The sequence below is a fragment of the Bufo bufo genome, chromosome 5 (genome assembly GCF_905171765.1).
Source record: "Bufo bufo chromosome 5, aBufBuf1.1, whole genome shotgun sequence".
Classification (NCBI taxonomy): Eukaryota; Metazoa; Chordata; class Amphibia; order Anura; family Bufonidae; genus Bufo; species Bufo bufo.
The window spans coordinates 526,538,236-526,558,309 of record NC_053393.1 but is presented as its reverse complement, the minus strand read 5'-3'; positions in this window follow the sequence as shown (position 1 = coordinate 526,558,309).

The following is a 20,074-nucleotide window of genomic DNA, read 5'->3' as shown; positions in this document are numbered from 1 at the left end:
CTTCTGAGGGCATCCCTCTCCCCAGTTTAACTCATTACAGTCCTAGATATACAGAAAACATAGAATAAAATTCACACATCTTTAACAGTAAAATTCACACATCTTTAACAGTCCCCCCTTGAATTTCATTCTCTCCCTAAACCTAACCATCTGTCCCAATGCTCCGACATCCTCTTGACCAGCTTCCACGACAAGCCAGTCCTAGCGAACAGCCTCCCGTGACACTGGATTTGAGCACGGGGAAGTCAGATCATCTTTCCCTAACTGGCGTTGACGTTATATGGGGGGACTGGAGGTCATCAGTGATTCTGATTTTCTGGATCGATGTTTTCATACAATTTTCCATATTCTTTTGAGTCATGATCAACAGTCACACAAGGGAAAACCAGTCTCAACACTTCCTTGAAATCAATCCAATTATGCTTTTCTTTTAGCTTCACTGTGCTTTTGGTCTTATGGTCAACAACACTCGGAATGGACCATCAAACCAGGGTTTTAGGACTTTCCTAACGTGTCTTTTTCTACCACCCAATCTCCAGACACAAGTGGGTGGGTTCCTGGTACTTTATCAAAACCTGGAAGTGAAGCAAAAACTCGAAAATGTACTTTAGTCAAATGCTTGTACAAAACTGATCACATAATCTGTCAGACAACCATGTTGCATCTGAAGCTGCTGTGGGAAATAAATCCTATCCTAGGGGCTGACCCAAAAAGGACCTTATAGGGACAAAGGCCTGTCTCACGGTTAGGCGTATACCTTACTAAAAGAGGGCTACCAGCAGGCACTCTAAGGTTTTTTGAATCTTTAACTTAGTGTCCCGTTCAGTTCCTTTTCCCTACTCTACTGCTGCTTTGTGGATGGTACGAAGCATGTAAGGCCTGTCCTACACCTAAAACCTTCATCATCTCCTGCATCACTTCACCTGTGAAGTGAACACCTGTGTCACTTTCAATGATCTAAGGTACCCCATACCTGCACACAACTTCGGCCATAATCTTCTTTACTTCTTTGGGTACGGTTTTGGCCATCCTGAAAACAAGTCATCACATCTCAATACATACTCATACATGCCCACCTTGGGTAGTTGAAGGTAGTCTGCAAACGTTGAAACAGATACAAAAAGCAAGACCACCTTGCCCACGTTGTTCTGGACACGAACCATTTATCCTTGAGTATGTCTGACTGTTACAGTGCTGAACCCTGGGGCGTACCATATGCTACGTACTAAATCACACATAGCAGTTTTTGTCTGGTGCATCACTCGATGGGTTGCCTGTTCCATCATGGAGTAGAGGGACCTGGGAAGGTAAAGTTTCCCTTCTTATTTGTAGTCCCCCCTTTTCCATCCACCAGTCCCTTTCCTCCTTCCCCATCTGGTTCTGTAAGGTCTTAAGAACTTTCGGGAGACAGGAGGAGTTATTTCAGGGACCTGAACTGTGGCCACTTAGGACAGGGGTCTGCTTAGGTAATTTGGCAGCCATTTTTGCCGCCTCCTCTGCATCTGTTTACAGTGGCCTTTCGTTGCTATCATCACCCCTCATGTTAGTGACAAGAGGGCTTCCATCAGAGACCTCACTGCTTCCCCATTTTCGATGGGTTTACCTGAAGCGATCAAGGAGTCTCTGGCTTTCCATATGGGCCCATAGTCATGGGCTATCCCAAAAGCACACCTGGAATCAGCGTAAATGTTGGCTGTTTTTCCATCTGCATATCTGCAAGCCATCTTCACAGTCTTTTAGCTCCACTTCTTGAGCAGACGTGTGTGGTAGTTCACGTTTAATCACCACTGCCCAACCTGTGTAGTACCTGCCATCCTGGCCATACCTCGATCCATCCACAAAGAGCACATGATCTAGATTACCTAATGGCTGATTTACCAAATCCCACTACCTCTTGTGACATCATCTGCAAACAGTCAGGAGCCTCTTCCTTTGAATCTGGAAGAAAAGTTTAAAGTGCGGTGCCCTAACTCTTCCCTCCCCCCTTGGTCCAGAGGCAACAGGGTGGCTGGGTCCAAAGTATTACACCTTTGGAGAGCAACATTGTCAGGCAACAAAACGGAACACTGCATTCTCAAATAACGGGCAACAAAACAATCATTTGGATTGTACGTTCATGAGGATAGATGTAATATCACCATCACTTCGTGGTTCAGAACTATCTCAGAGCTTTCATCAAGCATAGCTAGTACAACTACTACAGCTCTGATGCAGAAAGGGGCCCCTCTGGCCACGGGATCAAGTCTGACTGAATAATATGCTACGGGGCGTTATTGCTAGCCATGCAGTTGGGTGAGGACAGCTGAGTCATGGCCACTCACTTCATAACAATACAATCTAAATGTAATAATCTGATAGGCCCAGTGTGGGGGAACACAAAATTGCCAGTTCTAGGCATAAAAAGCATCTACCACCTCATCTGTGAGGCGGTAGGGACTAAAGGACAAATCAATCACAGTGGAGTGAGCAGGGGTAATGGGAACCTGAGCCAACAAGGTGTGTGTATTGGGCACGATGTGGGTGTTAGAAACTGTGGCTTCATTAAGGGCATGTAGGTCATGTACCATCCAATGGTGAGTGGTTTTGCTTTTCTCAGCTTCTGGGAGTACTGATACAAACATGGACCAGGGAATTTTATCACTAATGGCCAACAAACAAAGTTCCTGGTCGTTGAGGGCACCTGTAAGCTTCACAGTGCCGTCCTCCTGATATGAGATACTAGCATGCACTTTTGCAAGCAAATCTGCACCTAGGAGGCAACAAAGGGCGTTACCACTGACCAGCAAACGGGCAAGCGCATCTTGGTTAGGGGCAAATCTAATATGAATGGTTTCTGTTGAAAAGGGAGCGTACTACTTTCCCATCCACTTCTACCCAAAGACTGGTGTGCTTGGAGAGTAAATCAGGGGAGGCCATGTTTGCTGTGCACAACTGTCTTGGCTGCTCCAGTATCAATCAAAAACGGGACTACTTCTTTATCACCCAGAGTAAGGGATATCATTGGGCCAGACTGAATCTGTTAAAAATGTTTAAAAGTAGAGCCGATACTGGATTTCCTGTTTCCTAATCTTGATCTAACTCCCCCCTCCCTGTCTTTGTGTTCTCCTTATGACAACAAAACATGGGTGTCTGTGGGGATGGACAGTGATCCGGGCATGGTCAACATAGAATACAATCCTCTCGTGTGGTGTGGACGAGGAGTACCACACACAGCACAACACTCTCTCTTCTGGGATCTGGGTCCCACAGACTCTGCAGGCCCATCACAGGGTGGCAGACTTACTTTTTCCTCACTTCAATGAGGCGTTTGACATCAGGGCTGTAGCAATGCCAAAGGAACACTACCTATGGTTGGCACCACTGAACCACCCAATGCCGCTTGATGTTACTCTGCATTTTGGCTTACAGAAGTATCCAACTTTCCCTATCGCGGAATTAATAGACTGGAAAACAAAACAGGACTTCTCATCTTCCATGGGAGTGTCTTGTAACTAGGGGATGGACACAAGGGCTGTCGTTGTCTGTAACGTCCACCCCTATCCTCCTCCCTCCGCTCTGAGTCATCTAAGTCCACCCCCTTCAGTCGGACACTGTGGTCCTCCTTTTGTCCATCAGTAATGTGGCAGCTATCCATAAGAACAGAGCTCTGATGTTTAGCACAACACTTAACATGTAACACGTAACTTCAAACATTGAAACAAACAGATCTGACAATACAGACATGAACACACAAAGGGCCCATAAAAACTTTTCATTGACTTCGATATAAAAAAATGTATAGCTTGATCAATGCTGTTGGCACCAATAAAAACCAAAAAACTTCCAAGAAAAATAGAATAAAATCCTCAATGCGCATATTATTTAAAAAAAAACAAATACCGTACTCCATACGCATTCATATACATTTTCATGTACTCATTTTCATTAACAGCTCATAATCAGTCTTCACACATATTCGCCTCAATTACAACTCAAAGCCACACCCATTCACATTCCACTGAATCATTTATGTCTTCCAACCCACATTGTTTCATCCCAAAACTTGCAGCACAGACAAACACAGCTTTCCTGGAAACAGATAGCCACACCACACCCAGAATTGCTGATGGTCTGTCGCTGTAAGACAATATACATGTTATAATCATACAGTCATTTTGTTAAAAGCCGGATTCCCACAGTACACTGCTTGGGAAAGAAGAAAGAAGATTATTGAACAATTCTTTGTCTTCTATAATAATATTACACATATAACATCACTTACTCTGCATGATTCCCTCCCCCCATTTTTCCCTGCTCCTCTTATCTCAGGAATGTTTCTGTGTGAAGGTGGGGGGGGAATGAATTTCTCTATTTCACAGTTCCTCACTATCTTTTTGTCCCTCCAATTGCTTCTATAAATCGACTTGCCGCTCGGTGCCATGCCTGTGCTGCACCTAATAATCCTTCATCATTCAGCTTTCCCTGACACTGCTCTGTTTTTTCACTCGTTAAAACTCCCCCTTCAACATCACCGGAGTTCTGATGCCCTCAATCTGTAAGCTCTAACTTCACAGTTTCTAACAGATTTTCATCCCTGTTGCCAGCCGGGCGACCTTCTGTCCGGGGCCACCCTTTCTCTAACATTCTTTGTCACATTTTAAATTTCAATTCTCCATATCACATCCTATAATCTCCCTCTTTCCTCGCTACTAGCTAGGGGCTGTATTTTCTAATACTGGGACTGACCCCTCTTAAAACAACAATATTTCAAACTGACACACACAAAACAGAGGAGTGATCAGCACCTTTAGCCCTTTCTTCCGCAGACAAAGGATTCACCCTCCCCACTGGTTTGCTCAAATCTGACTATCACGTCTGACTAGTCAGCCGGGACTCCCCGCACGTCTTCCCCAAAACCAGGGGTCAGGCGGGCTCCGTCGCGTCTTCCTGGGGTCAGGTCAGGTAGAGAATATCACCGCAGTCTTCCCCTAGATCAAAAGGTCATGAGAGGTTCTACCATCTTCCTAGGGTCAGGTCAGGTAGTCTCCGCAGTCTTCCATTAGATCAAAAGGTCATACGGCTCTACGCGCGTCTTTCTGGTCAGGTCAGCCAGAGTTCCTTTGTCCCACACCTCGGCGCTACAGCGCCTCCTTCCAAACCAGGAGGTTACTGTCCCCTCCCTTTGTCTGTGGTTTTACCGTCTGTGCTCAACTCACTCCTCACATAAATCACAGACACACACAAAACATATACACACCAGAGTGATCTATGATTTCAGACTATTGGTTCAATAGACTCTAAGCTTTCAGCATTACAGCCGACTACTATACTTACATCAGTACCACCCCACAGCAGACTGAGCTATCTGAGCATGACGAAGTAAATAGCAGAAAGGCAGATGAGATAAAAGTTTTCTCACCTTTCTTTGAGGTTGCAATCCTCTCCCCTCTGCCGTTCGTCAAGCTCAGGGGCCCGTCTTGTCAGCTGTTTGATGCTACATTCGCTCAGAGTGCCTTCGTGGTCGCCATTTTGATAAAGACGCCCTAAATTAGGGCATTTTAGATACACTCTGGTGTTCCAGATCAATGTACCCCCCCCAGGGGTTAATATCCACGCGTGGCTGAGAGACTGAACACTGACACAGAAGTTGGTCAAAGCAATCTCTAACTTTTATTACATCAGGTAAGCCGTATTATACATCTTCAAAAGAGGGCAGTCCTCTCTGAGGCTTAAACATGGTTTCATTGGTCAAAAAGGAAAAAGTGATAAGAGAAACAGAGATAACACTTCAACATCTGCGCAGTGAGTACCACTTTGGAATGTGAACTAATGTAAACATCTCGTTACCATCGCCATTTTGTAATGGCTTCTATTCTAACAATAATACTGCATACGTCATATGTGACAGGTGCTTCTCTATAGGCAGTGAATAATATATATATATCATCAAGCCATATGATTGGCTTACGCATCTCCACCACACTCTATGGGACACCTGCAGAAAGATGAGAAATCAGACACTGCCCGCAGCACTTTGCCCCCCTCTCTCTCCTCTCCAGCCTTGAAACAAAGAGAGGGGTGGGGGGGAGGCACTTGGAAAAGAAAAAGTTAACTCATTACAGTCCTAGTTATACAAAAAATATAGAATAAAATTCACACATCTTTAACACCCATAAACAGGTAGGAACTAGTGTTAGGGACCACTCTATAGAGGCGACCTTGACGTGGTGAGTGGCTTATTACGCTTTGGCCAAAATGTACACCAATGCCTCATCCAGCATAGAGGCAGGGCAGAGTGCTGGTTGCAGAGTGCTATTGCATTTGTGTCTTTTTCTTTGTATATGTATTTCGCCATAGCGATGTGCACCTGCATATAGGGTTGTGCTGATTGAATCCCCCACATTTTTTCTTTGTAGTATATATTGGAGGCGTGGCGATCTCCATGCAGTCATGCACACCTGACCAGTCAATCTGTCCTGGAGGCTGGTTTTAAAGTCAGTATAAAACTGAGTCTGCTTATATAGCACCTACCAGTAGCCATTTGGCTCCAGGAGAAGTATATAGTGGGCTCAGCATGCATGTTCGTACTTGCATCCCTGGATCCGATGAAAGCTGTAATGGCACCGGACGGGGTTAAAAGCAGAGTGTGCCTGGCGTGCATGCTGCACCTGCGCTCCCTGGACTTTGTGTGGCTATCATGGCCCACAAACAGGTAGGAACTAGTGTTAGGGACCACTCCATAATTGGATACATGATTGTATCTTTTCGTTTCTGAAGTAAGAACCCAATACTGAGCCTATTTTATTGGTTTATTTATTGTAATTAACAGTCCGTTCATTTTTCAATGAAAAGTAAAATATACTTGGTCTATGTCCGTGATATGTGATATTGTTTCTGGAAATAATATGTAATTTAAGTCTACTTTCACACTCTCCTTTTGGCTTTCCGTTTGTGAGATCCGTTCAGGGCTCTAAAACGGATCAGTTTTGCCCTTAATGCATTCTGAATGGAAAAGGATCCGCTCAGAATGCATCAGTTTGGGGAGGAGCATGTGCGCGGACGCACGCAGGTGACGTGCGCACCCCCCTTCCGGCGCTCGAGTTCCCAGCCCGATGTGCGCTCGCTCTGACCCAGGGGACTGATGGTGTGATGTCGCCCTGAGTACCGCTCCAATGCCGCTTCAATGCTGCTCCAGCTAATGCCTCGAGATCATCTCGGCTGATCTATACAAAGCCCGATATGAACGCCGACTGCTGCGCTGTCTTGAAGCCTACCTCGACCGTCCCGCTACTTTGGTTTAAGGTATCGTACAGCAAGCTCCCTTGAAAAACCGTCCCTCCATCTGCTGACACTGCCTGGTGCTAACCTTGTCGCCTTGCCGTCCGCCGTTTGCTCCCCTTCTTTACATGCGGGACAAGCGCTCGTCTCTGGAGATCGTGAGTGGTGCGGAGAAGCATGAAGGATCTGGAGGGGACAGTAGGCGGCTTGGACTGATGGGCGTGTGCGTCCTCTCTTTCCCCCTTCACGCTGAGACAGTGTGGTGAGAAAACTGACACTCTTCCTTTTTTGCTCGGTACTGTTGGACATAGTAAGTGAAGGTGCGGTCTAGGGGGTGAGAGGGGATCATGATAGCAGGTCCTAAAAATATATATGCGGGACTTGAGTGGCCCCCCCCTCCATACACAGCAGGCACGTAGATTCTACATTGGCAGAGGAGGAAGATTGCAAATGAATACGGGATCTAGGCTATAAGCACCTAACCGCGGGCTGCAGGCGGTGGGGGGAGAATTCACAATATAGCGGGTTCAAGAGGAAGGAGGGCTGACTAGAATTGCTACAGACATCCTGGATGTATTTAGAATAACTGGAATAGCTGGTGATATATTAAGGGAGAGTCGCCTAATTTTTCCTCTGGGCCTATCTCTAATAATACTGGGCAAGACTGCTAATTACAGTACGTGAGAGCTGCTACTGAAGAGTAATGGTTCAAAGGATGCGGGGAAATACTGGCAAACAATGAACTAATATGAATTAACCTTATATTCTAATCAACTGGGGATTGTCACGACTTACGGCCTTGTAATTGCCTGGAATAGAAGGACAAACAAACCGCAACTATACAATGTTTGTTGGTTGCTGTGTGTTTTTTTTTTGTTTGTTTTTTGTCCCTCCCTCCTCTCTCTCTCGTCTCTCTCTTCCTGGTCCCATTGCTCCTGTGCCTCTACATCACCGGGGGTCCTGTGGTACCCTGTTGAGGGGTAGGATTAAGAAAAAAAAATAAAAAATTTTGAGAATCCTTTCATGGAATATTAGGGGGCTGAGTAGGGGCTCAAAGAGAGTCGCGGTCTTCGATGCAATACATAGGTCACTTCCCGCTATAGTCTGCTTACAGAAAACACACTTGACGGGCGAGACGAAGGATAGGGTGGGTAGACCATGGATGCAACATGCCTTTCATTCAGTATATTCAGCATATGCAAGAGGAGTAAATATATTAATACATCGGGACATAGATATAAAAATGGAGCAAGAGCTCCAAAGATTTTACAGGATGTTGAGACTTAAAGTACACTTCAGCGAAATTGATCCCAAACCGGCCGATCTTGCGGATCCGCCCAATCCATTATCTATTGACATACTAGGACTCAGGAACAAAAGCTCGTTTATGCCTCCTAGTAATAAGCATCCAGTAGAGACCTATATATCCCTCTCCCAAAATATGATTAAAGACATATTAATGAAGAACACTTCAGGACAATATAGACATACTAACAACCTAACGGTTGAAGAAAACATGGCCCTTAAATCCCTACAAGAACACAAAGATCTTATCATTAAACCAGCCGACAAGGGCTGCGCATTAGTGGTAATGGACAAGGTAGATTATCTTAGGGAAATCAGGAGACAGTTAGCCGACGATTCTACCTATAAGATTTTACATGAAGACCCCACTAGAGGTATTCAGGCACTTATCTCGAATGTTATTTTAACATATTCCAGTAAAGGGATCATCGACACTAAAACTGCCATCTTCCTCACTAAACAGAACCCGATTATTCTGGTCTTTTATACATTGCCCAAGATCCATAAAAATCTACATAACCCCCCAGGATGCCCCATAGTAGCCTCGAGTGACTCCATCTTTTCACCTTTGGCGATCTACATGGAGAAAATCTTCACACCACTTACCAAAAATTCAAGATCTTTCATACTAGACACATCCGACTTTCTGTCCAAAATACGGCAACTACAAATCCCATCGCATTGCACATTAGTGACACTTGATGTCAATAGCCTTTATACTTCTATAGAGCACGAAAAGGGTATTCAGGCCACAGCCAGATTGTTGCAAACACAATCAGAACTACAAACAGAACAACAAGAGTTTTGTCTTGAACTCTTGAGGATTATTCTAACAAAAAATTTCTTCATGTTTGATGACACCTTTTATGGCCAGAAAAGGGGCACCGCAATGGGGTCGAATGTGGCCCCTCCCTATGCTAACGCATTTATGGCATCATTCGAAGAGACCTTTGTATATACACATCCTTTGTTCCAAGAATTATCCATTATTTGGTTGCGTTTCATAGACGATATTTTTAGCATATGGAGGGGCCCTTTAGCTTCAATTAATGAGTTTGTACAGGACCTTAACCAGATTTATCCGGAACTGGGCTTCACCATGCACACAAGTCAGGAGGCTATCAGCTTCCTGGATACATTGGTCAAGTTGGATTCAGAGGGCCACATCCCATTAGATCTATTCCATAAACCTACAGATTGCAATAGCCTTCTTCATTATAGCAGCTGTCACCCTAGAGCCACCAAGAATTCCCTGCCTAAATCATAATATATGCGAGTCGATCGCATAGTTTCCAATAACGATACGAAGGTTGAAAGATTGGATGAGATGCAACACAAGTTCCATATGAGGGGTTATCCACAACATATACTTGATACAGCTAGGCAGAGCCTAGGAGAGACTAGTCAATCACGAACAGCCAATTCAAAACGAGTAGCGTGTGTCACAACATACCATCCCCTAGTAGCTAAAATACACCAGGCTTTACGGAAACACTGGTCCCTGTTGAATAAAGTATACCCACACATTGAGGAATTTCATCAACCACCCCTCACCTGTTATAAGAGACCACAAACCATTAAGGACAAACTAGTGAGAGCGGACATATGTAGCTTCACCAAAATACCGAGACAGACATTCCTGAGGAGCCAACGACACAGAACTTTCCCTTCTCTACACTGTGCTCAGTGTTCGAGCGTAATTAAGGGTGAATACATTACTCATCCACGTACTGGACAGCATTTTCCTATCAAAGGATTTTTTACGTGCGACTCAAGTTTCGTAGTCTACCTGCTTAAATGTCCATGCGGGTTAGCATATGTCAGTGAAACAACGCAACATGCTCGCGACAGAATCAGCAAACATAAGTCCACCTACCGGCTTGAACATACCATGCTATCCGTTCCGTATCATTTTAAGGATCAAAAACATTGTGTTTCACAACTACGGTTCCAAATACTTGAACAAGTGGATCGCCCTAGACGCGGCGGTGATCGAACCCAATTGCTTAAACAGCGAGAGGCACATTGGATCCACAAGCTCGGAACTTTTATCTTTATTAATATATAGAACTTACTACATGATATATGTTTAACTCTTTTTTTCTTATTTCCATTTTTTCCAGACACGCTGATATAATTTCAGATATCAGGTAAGGGTGAGATATATTTGGTTCCCCTTTTCCCCTCTTTCTCCCTCGTTAGTCTACTTCACGGGTCCACATGCTCATCTCCGCAGTACATGAGGATCATTAACATGAATATGATATCATTTTGTAGATTTTACCCTTTTTTCCTCCCCCTTCCGTCTTTCATCTTCTCATATCCTCATTTTCGTAATATAGGAGGTTTGTTAATATAAATATAGTCTAACCTTATAAACATAGGGATAGTTATATGGATTAACTAATTTTACATATGTCTCATATATGTATATGTGATTATACATAATGCATGTATTGTTTGTTTCTTTTTGATGCTACATGATGATGATATGTATGGAGATGCACCTTGCTATGCAATACTTATATGAATGATTTGTTATTTATATGTATCATGATGAACAACAATTAGTCTCCATTCTATATAAAATTTACTCTACATACGATCATCTCCTTCTTTTCCGCCCCCTCATACGTCACAAGCACACATGACAGGAAGCTGGAAACACCTGAAACGCAGGTGGAACGCACAACGATACTTCCGGTCACATGATTTCCGGATCACGTGCCTGGCATTGCCCGCACACCGGCATACTTTAAATAGGCCACACACACAGGCAGTAGCCTGTGATCCAGCGTACTCCACCACAATCGCTCCCAGGTAAGACTCCTGCCTCCCAAATCTCCAGCCTTCCATATTGGTCACATACTTATCTCTGCACAATACTTTATCTGTATCCTGCTTCTATAACTTCCCCCTGTAGTGCCTCAGGACCGGTACATTATCCCTATAACCCTTCATGGTGTCCTTTTGATCGTGGGGCCACTACAAACTGACCCCTGTATCCCTACATTACTTGATCACCTGCCCTCTCTTCCGCCCAACTCCCCTTCTTCCTCCCCTCTGTACATTTATTCACCCCTTGCAGCTCTTTTGCCCTTTTTCCACACAGATATTCAACTATTGGGAGCTACATGCATGCATGTAATTTGACAAGTGTATCTTCTGCCTCCTCTAATCATGCATATTTTTGTAACCATTTTTTTTACAAAAAAAAATAATTTTTTTTATTTAATTTTATTTTATTTCCCATTTGCAATTAAGTTACTCATTATTTCTGTTACTTTAATTATAGATTTTGACCGCTGAAGAAGGCCATTCTGGCCGAAACGTACGGTCATTGTACTCACCGATTGTGACTACCATTGTGATATGGGGATTATAACTGGATCATGTTAATGATGTAAAGTGATAGCATTAAAACTTGATTAATTGCAAATTTAAGAAGCTGTGTGCCGCAATTCTCTACTATTATAGATATAAAAATAGTGAAAGTAATCACAGATAGGGAGGGCTGTTATGTCCTGATAGATTGTATACCGGAAGGAAGGGCTTGGTTAATAGCAAGTGTGTATATACCGCCACCTTTTAAAATTGACGTCCGATTAAAAATTTATGAGATTGCACTTAATGCAGGGGATAAATCACTGTTAGTGGTGGGGGACTTTAACAATGTAATGGATGTAAGATTAGATAGATGTAGAATAGGGAATATTCAAGGGCCCTGTATGGGATCTAAATTAAAGAATGTCACTAAAGAGATGGGATGGATTGATATTTGGAGGGTTATGCACCCAAACTCACGGAAATACTCGTGTTTTTCAAAGACCCACAGGAGTTTATCACGGATTGATTTAGCTTTCACAAATGAGAAAGGTTCACTAGAAATGGAAGGGGTGACATATGGACGACGGGAAATTTCAGATCACAACCCAATTAATATAAATATTAAAACACAAAAAACAAAAAAAAATGGGATGAACATAAATATAGGATGGATAAACATGATGGATATACACAGTAAGATCTTGGGAGAGATAATAGAGTTCTTTGAGATGAATGATGAATCATCGACAGTCAATATGATATGGAAGGCTGCCAAGGCCTTTATCAGAGGGATTATTACAAAATATGCAGTAATATACAAGAAAGGAATAAGAGAGAAAATAACAAATCAATGTAAGTCCTTGGAAGACCCTTTAACCCCTCTAGAAGTGAAGGATATGTTAAATGGGACAACAAAGAACAAGGCCCCAAGAATGGATGGTATTCCGTTTGAGGTGTATGCCCAATATAAAGAAATATTAATCCTGAAATTGCTTAGGATGCGGGAGACCTCGAAACAAATGGGGAAATTGCCAGACTCCCTGCGAGAAGCCTTAATTACACTTATTTTGAAGCCGGGCAAGGATCCAGCCTTAATGGACTCATATCGTCCTATTTCACTGATCACCACTGACAATAAAATATTAGCCAAAATTTTGGCAACTAGACTTAGGAGTGTGATCTCGGTGCTTGTTCATGAGGACCAATCGGGGTTCATGTCAGGGAAAACCACTACAGAGAATATTATGAGATACTTTGTGAATACCCAGTTTGAACCCACAAACTGCGGAGAACGGCTGATTGTAACTATAGACGCCTCAAAGGCTTTTGATACGATAGAATGGCCCTTTTTGTTTAATACAATGAAGAAAATAGGATTTGGTGACCACTTTGTTACATGGGTAAAGCTATTGTATACTGAAATCTCCGTGAGGGTGATAGTAAATGGAGAACACTCGGGTAGCATACCAATTGGCAGAGGGGTTAGACAGGGATGTCCCCTTTCCCCTCTGCTATTTGCTATAGCTATTGAGCCACTTGCGGATATGATCAGACAAGACCCGCGAATTGCGGGGTTAATATACGGCACTCATGAGGAAAAAATCGCTTTAAATGCGGATGATATTATGCTATTTGTGGGTTCACATGGATCACTTATCAGGATTTTTCAAGTATTTGAACAATACGGCAAATACGCTGGACTCAGTATAAACTGGTCTAAATCAGCTTGTATCCCGATTGATCCTCTGAACAACTTTAGTCCGGGACTGCTGGAAATCAAGAAGATTAATGAACCTGTCAAATATTTGGGAATTCAGATTACCCCGGATCCCAATGACTATGTCCGATTAACCGCCTCCGGACCGCCTAATGCAGGATCGCGTTCCGGAGGCGGCAGCGCTGCGCACAGTCACGCATATACGCGTCATCTCGCGAGACGCAAGATTTCGCTCAAAGCCGGCCCGCGCATGCGCATCGCGGGCCGGCAAAAGTTAAATAACAATTTCGTCACCAGCCTGCCAGCAACGATCATTGGCTGGCAGGCTGGCGATTTTCAAAAAAACTAATCACAAGCCATATAACAGATCATATTAGTAAATATGATCTGTTATATGGCTTCTCTGCTCCTCTGCTGGTCCTTTTCGTCGGTTGGATCCAGCAGAGGAGCAGACTGAACTGTGAGTACACCAAACACTTCACTGTAGCCCCTGATCACCCCCCTGCACCCCAATTAACCCTTTGATCACCCCTTTGATCGCCCCTGTCAATCACTTAGTGAAAGACAAAAAGTGATCAGTGTAAACTGTCACTTTTTTTTTTTTCACTAGTATTGGCTGTTAGGTTTTAGGGATAGTTTAGGCCCCTTGGTTAGGTAGTTTAGCATGAGTTAGCGCCCAGCCCACCGCACCGCAGTCACTTATTCGCTGTTTAGCGTATCGCTAATCAGCATTTGTACTTTTATAGTATCTGTAAGTGATCAAAACTGATCACGGTCAGATCTATAATAGTATTAGTGTCACCTTAGCTCGCCCTCCACCCAAAACGCAGTGTTTGCCGTTCGCCCACGCCCGCCCCACCGCAGTGACAAATAATATATATTTTTTTGATCACTGCACATTGATTTTACACGCACTGCGGCGATAAAAAAATCAGTTTTGATATTTTTTATCAACCGCAGCGGCCTCCGGTACTTCGCTAGCCTCCCCTTTGTAAGACAGGCTTGCTTTTTTTCTTGGGTAGTCTCAGGGAATACCCCTAAATTTAGTAGTCCAAAATGTCAAACAGGGGGTATTCTTCTGAAGAGGCCTACAGGATTCTGACCCAGTCGGATGAGGAGTGGGAACCCTCATCTGACGAATCTAGCGGGTCAGAATATGAACCTGTAGAAAGCAGTGGCTCTCTGACCCAAAGTTCGGACGAGGAGGTGGAGGTCCCTGATAGCACCAGGCGTACCCGGCCCCGTGTCGCTAGACCACAGGTTACGCAGGATCCGCTTCAAGAGCAGCAGAGTGGGGCTGGCGCTGCCGGATCACGTGGTGAGGCATACACCAGCAGCGCAGCCCTTCCTGGACCTAGTACCAGCACTGCCGTACAACCTGGTGAAGTGGCGAGCACCAGAAGGGCAGTTGAAGCTGGTACGGTGGCACGTGCAATAGTTACCCCGTCGCAGCCACCGCGCAGACAGGCCCGTAGAGCCCCTTAGAGTCCCTGAGGTGCTGGCAAACCCTGATTGGCAGTCACCAACTTCAGCCGCACCATTAGTTCCCCCTTTCACCGCCCAGTCTGGAGTTTGGGTTGAGACAGCTCAGATCGGTTCGGCCCTGGGATTTTTTGAGCTGTTCTTGACTGCGGAGCTCTTGGACTTAGTCGTGGCAGAGACAAACCGGTATGCCACACAATTTATATCCGCCAACCCGGGAAGCTTTTATGCCCAGCCTTTCCGGTGGAAACCAGTCCAAGTTTCCGAATGTAAATTTTTTTTGGGCCTTCTCCTCAACATGGGTCTAACTAAAAAGCATGAATTGCGGTCATATTGGTCCACGAACCCGATTCATCACATGCCCATGTTCTCTGCTGCTATGTCCAGGGCAAGATTTGAGGCCATTCTCCGTTTCCTGCATTTTGGCGACAACACCACCTCCCGTCCCAGAGGCCACCCAGCTTTTGACCGGCTCCACAAAATTCGGCCCCTCATAGACCACTTCAACCAGAAATTTGCAGATTTGTACCCCCGAGCAAAACATCTGCGTAGACGAGTCCCTAATACATTTTACCCGGCGCCTTGGCTTCAAACAATACATCCCAAGCAAGCGTGCCCGGTATGGGGTCAAATTGTATAAGCTCTGTGAAAGGGCCACAGGCTATACCCACAAATTTCGGATCTATGAGGGAAAAGATCAGACCCTGGAGCCGGTCGGTTGCCCTGACTACCTGGGGAGCAGTGGGAAGACAGTCTGGGACTTGGTGTCACTCTTATTTGGCAAGGGGTACCATCTTTATGTGGACAATTTCTACACAAGTGTGGCCCTCTTTAGGTATTTGTTTCTAGAACGGATTTGCGCCTGTGGCACCGCGCGAATTAGTCGCGTGGGCTTCCCCCAACGGCTCGTTACCACCGGTCTTGCAAGGGGGGAGAGGGCTGCCTTGTGTAACGAAGAACTGCTCGCGGTGAAATGGAGAGACAAGCGTGACGTTTACATGCTCTCCTCCATTCAAGCAGACACGACAATCCAAATTGAGCGAGCAACCCGTGTCATTGAAAAGCCCCTCTCAGTCCACGACTATAATTTGCTCATGGGAGGGGTGGACTTCAATGACCAGATGTTGTCTCCGTATTTAGTTTCCCGCAGAACCAGATGCTGGTATAAGAAGGTGTCTGTATATTTAATTCAATTGGCTCTGTACAATAGTTTTGTTCTCTACAGTAAGGCTGTGAGAACACGATCCTTCCTCAAATTCCAGGAAGAGATCATCGAGAACCTCCTGTATCCAGAAGGTTCCGTGGCCCCAACCACCAGTGTAGTTAGCCGTCTACACGAGCGACATTTCCCCAGTGTCGTTCCTGGTACCTCAACCCAACCGTCACCCCGAAAAAGATGTTGTGTCTGTAGCAGGAGTGGAATAAGGCGTGACACCCGCTATTTCTGTCCTGACTGTCCTGACCACCCTGCCCTATGCTTTGGAGAGTGTTTCCGGAAGTACCACACACAGGTACACTTAGCATAGGGATTGCATCTCACAGGACAGGCACACAGGGCTATTAGGGCCCTTTTACTCACAGCTGCTGCAAACCTCTCCTTTCACCTGGGATAAAGTGCATAACGTACTTCGCCACATCTTTGGGCGATTTGCGCTTTGCACATTGTCCCATGGGGAAGGAGAGGTTTGTTCTATAAAGGTAAAAAAAAACTAAACAAAAAAAAAATTACCGGTAAGTAAAAAAGTTAACGTTCAGTTAAAAAAGTTAAAAAAAGTTTATATGTTCTGTTCAAAAGTTAATAAATTTATTGCGTTGCGGCCTGGTTTTTTCTTTTTTGTTTTGTTTTTTTTACCTTCCAGGTGGACCAACCGATCGACTAGCTTCAGCACTGATGTGCATTCTGACAGAAGCATCGCGCTGCTGTCAGATTACACAAAAGTCGGTGTATGCGGCGCTGCAAGACGAGATTTCTCCTCTGCAGTAAAAGATACGTTTGCCGAGGCATATGAGCTGAGGAGGTGGCGGTGTTCCTATACTTTGGCAAACACTTTGTATATATAAAAAAAAAAAATCCCGGCAATGATTTATTCATCCACATCGATTGATGTGAATGGAGAAATCTGGTTTGCCAGGGCATACAAGCTAAGTGGGTATGGATGTTGGGCGGAGCTCCTATGTCCTGGCAGACGCCTTTCCCCTCCTTTTTCTTTTTTTGGCAGAGATTTTTTCATCCACATTGATCGATGCGAATGAAGAAATCTGTGCCGTTCATTTTTTTCTTTCAGCCCAGCGGCTGAACGGAAAAAAAAAATCTCATTACCCGTATGCTCAATATAAGGAGAATAGCAGAAACTCCTAATGCTGGCCATACATGTAATGATTGCGGAGACCCTCAAATGCCAGGGCAGTACAAACACCCCACAAATGACCCCATTTTGGAAAGAAGACACCCCAAGGTATATGTAAAATGACACTCCAAAACACATTCCCCAACTTCTCCTGAATACGGAGATAACACATGTGTGACACTTTTTTGCAGCCTAGGTGGGCAAAGGGGCCCACATTCCAAAGAGCACCTTTCGGATTTCACCAGCCATTTTTTACAGAATTTGATTTCAAACTCCTTACCACACATTTGGGCCCCTAGAATGCCAGGGCAGTATAACTACCCCACAAGTGACCCCATTTTGGAAAGAAGACACCCCAAGGTATTCGCTGATGGGCATAGTGAGTTCATGGAAGTTTTTATTTTTTGTCACAAGTTAGTGGAATATGAGACTTTGTAAGAAAAAAATAAAATTAAAAAAAATTCATCATTTTCCACTAACTTGTGACAAAAAATAAAAAATTCTAGGAACTCGCCATGCCCCTCACGGAATACCTTGGGGTGTCTTCTTTCCAAAATGGGGTCACTTGTGGGGTAGTTATACTGCCCTGGCATTCTAGGGGCCAAATGTGTGGTAAGGAGTTTGAAATCAAATTCTGTAAAAAATGGCCGGTGAAATCCGAAAGGTGCTCTTTGGAATGTGGGCCCCTTTGCCCACCTAGGCTGTAAAAAAGTGTCACACATCTGGTATCTCCGTATTCAGGAGAAGTTGGGGAATGTGTTTTGGGGTGTCATTTTACATATACCCATGCTGGGTGAGATAAATATCTTGGCAAAAGACAACTTTTCCCATTTTTTTATACAAAGTTGGCATTTGACCAAGATATTTCTCTCACCCAGCATGGGTATATGTAAAATGACACCCCAAAACACATTCCCCAACTTCTCCTGATTACGGAGATACCACATATGTGACACTTTTTTGCAGCCTAGGTGGGCAAAGGGGCCCACATTCCAAAGAGCACCTTTCGGATTTCACCGGCCATTTTTTACAGAATTTGATTTCAAACTCCTTACCACACATTTGGGCCCCTAGAATGCCAGGGCAGTATAACTCCTCCACAAGTGACCCCATTTTGGAAAGAAGACACCCCAAGGTATTCGCTGATGGGCATAGTGAGTTTATAGAACTTTTTATTTTTTGTCACAAGTTAGTGGAATATGAGACTTTGTAAGAAAAAAAAAAGAAAAAAATCATCATTTTCCGCTAACTTGTGACAAAAAATAAAAAGTTCTATGAACTCACTATGCCCATCAGCGAATACCTTAGGGTGTCTACTTTCCGAAATGGGGTCATTTGTGGGGTGTTTGTACTGTCTGGGCATTGTAGAACCTCAGGAAACATGACAGGTGCTCAGAAAGTCAGAGCTGCTTTAAAAAGCGGAAATTCACATTTTTGTACCATAGTTTGTAAACGCTATAACTTTTACCCAAACCATTTTTTTTTTACCCAAACATTTTTTTTTTATCAAAGACATGTAGAACAATAAACTTAGAGCAAAATTTATATATGGATGTCGTTTTTTTTGCAAAATTTTACAACTGAAAGTGAAAAATGTCATTTTTTTGCAAAAAAATCGTTAAATTTCGATTAATAACTAAAAAAGTAAAAATGTCAGCAGCAATGAAATACCACCAAATGAAAGCTCTATTAGTGAGAAGAAAAGGAGGTAAAATTCATTTGGGTGGTAAGTTGCATGACCGAGCAATAAACGGTGAAAGTAGTGTAGGTCAGAAGTGTAAAAAGTGGCCTGGTCTTTCAGGGTGTTTAAGCCATAGGGGCTGAGGTGGTTAAATGTGATTCCAAAAATTCAGGAATTTAGGAAGAAAATGTCGATGGCAGGACGTATTTCACTGGTGAAGATGTGTTTATTACCTGCCCTGAATTATAATCTGTGGAATACACCAGTAATAATCCCTAAAAGATATTTTAAAATAATAGCCAGGTTACTAATGGACTTAATATGGCGAGGGAAAAAGCCGAGGATAAAGGCGCAGATACTGTGCACCCATGAGAAGGAGGGCGGACTATCTGTACCAGACTTGGAACTTTACTTTATTTCAGGGACTATAAAAAACATGATAACATGGACTAAGGGCCCTTTCACACTTGCGTTGTTGTGTTCCGGCATAGAGTTCCGTCGTCGGGGCTCTATGCCGGAAGAATCCTGATCAGGATTATCCTAATGCATTCTGAATGGAGAAAAATCTGTTCAGGATGCATCAGGATGTCTTCAGTTCCGGACCGGAACGTTTTTTGGCCGGAGAAAATACCGCAGCATGCTGCGCTTTTTGCTCTGGCCAAAAATCCTGAACACTTGCCGCAAGGCCGGATCCGGAATGAATGCCCATTGGAAGGCATTGATCCGGATCCGGCCTTAAGCTAAACGTCGTTTCGGCGCATTACCGGATCCGACATTTAGCTTTTTCTGAATGGTTACCATGGCTCCCAGGACGCTAAAGTCCTGCCAGCCATGGTAAAGTGTAGTGGGGAGCGGGGGAGCAGTATACTTACCGTCCGTGCGGCTCCCCGGGCGCTCCAGAGTGACGTCAGGGCGCCCCACGCGCATGGATCACGTGATCACATGGACACGTCATTC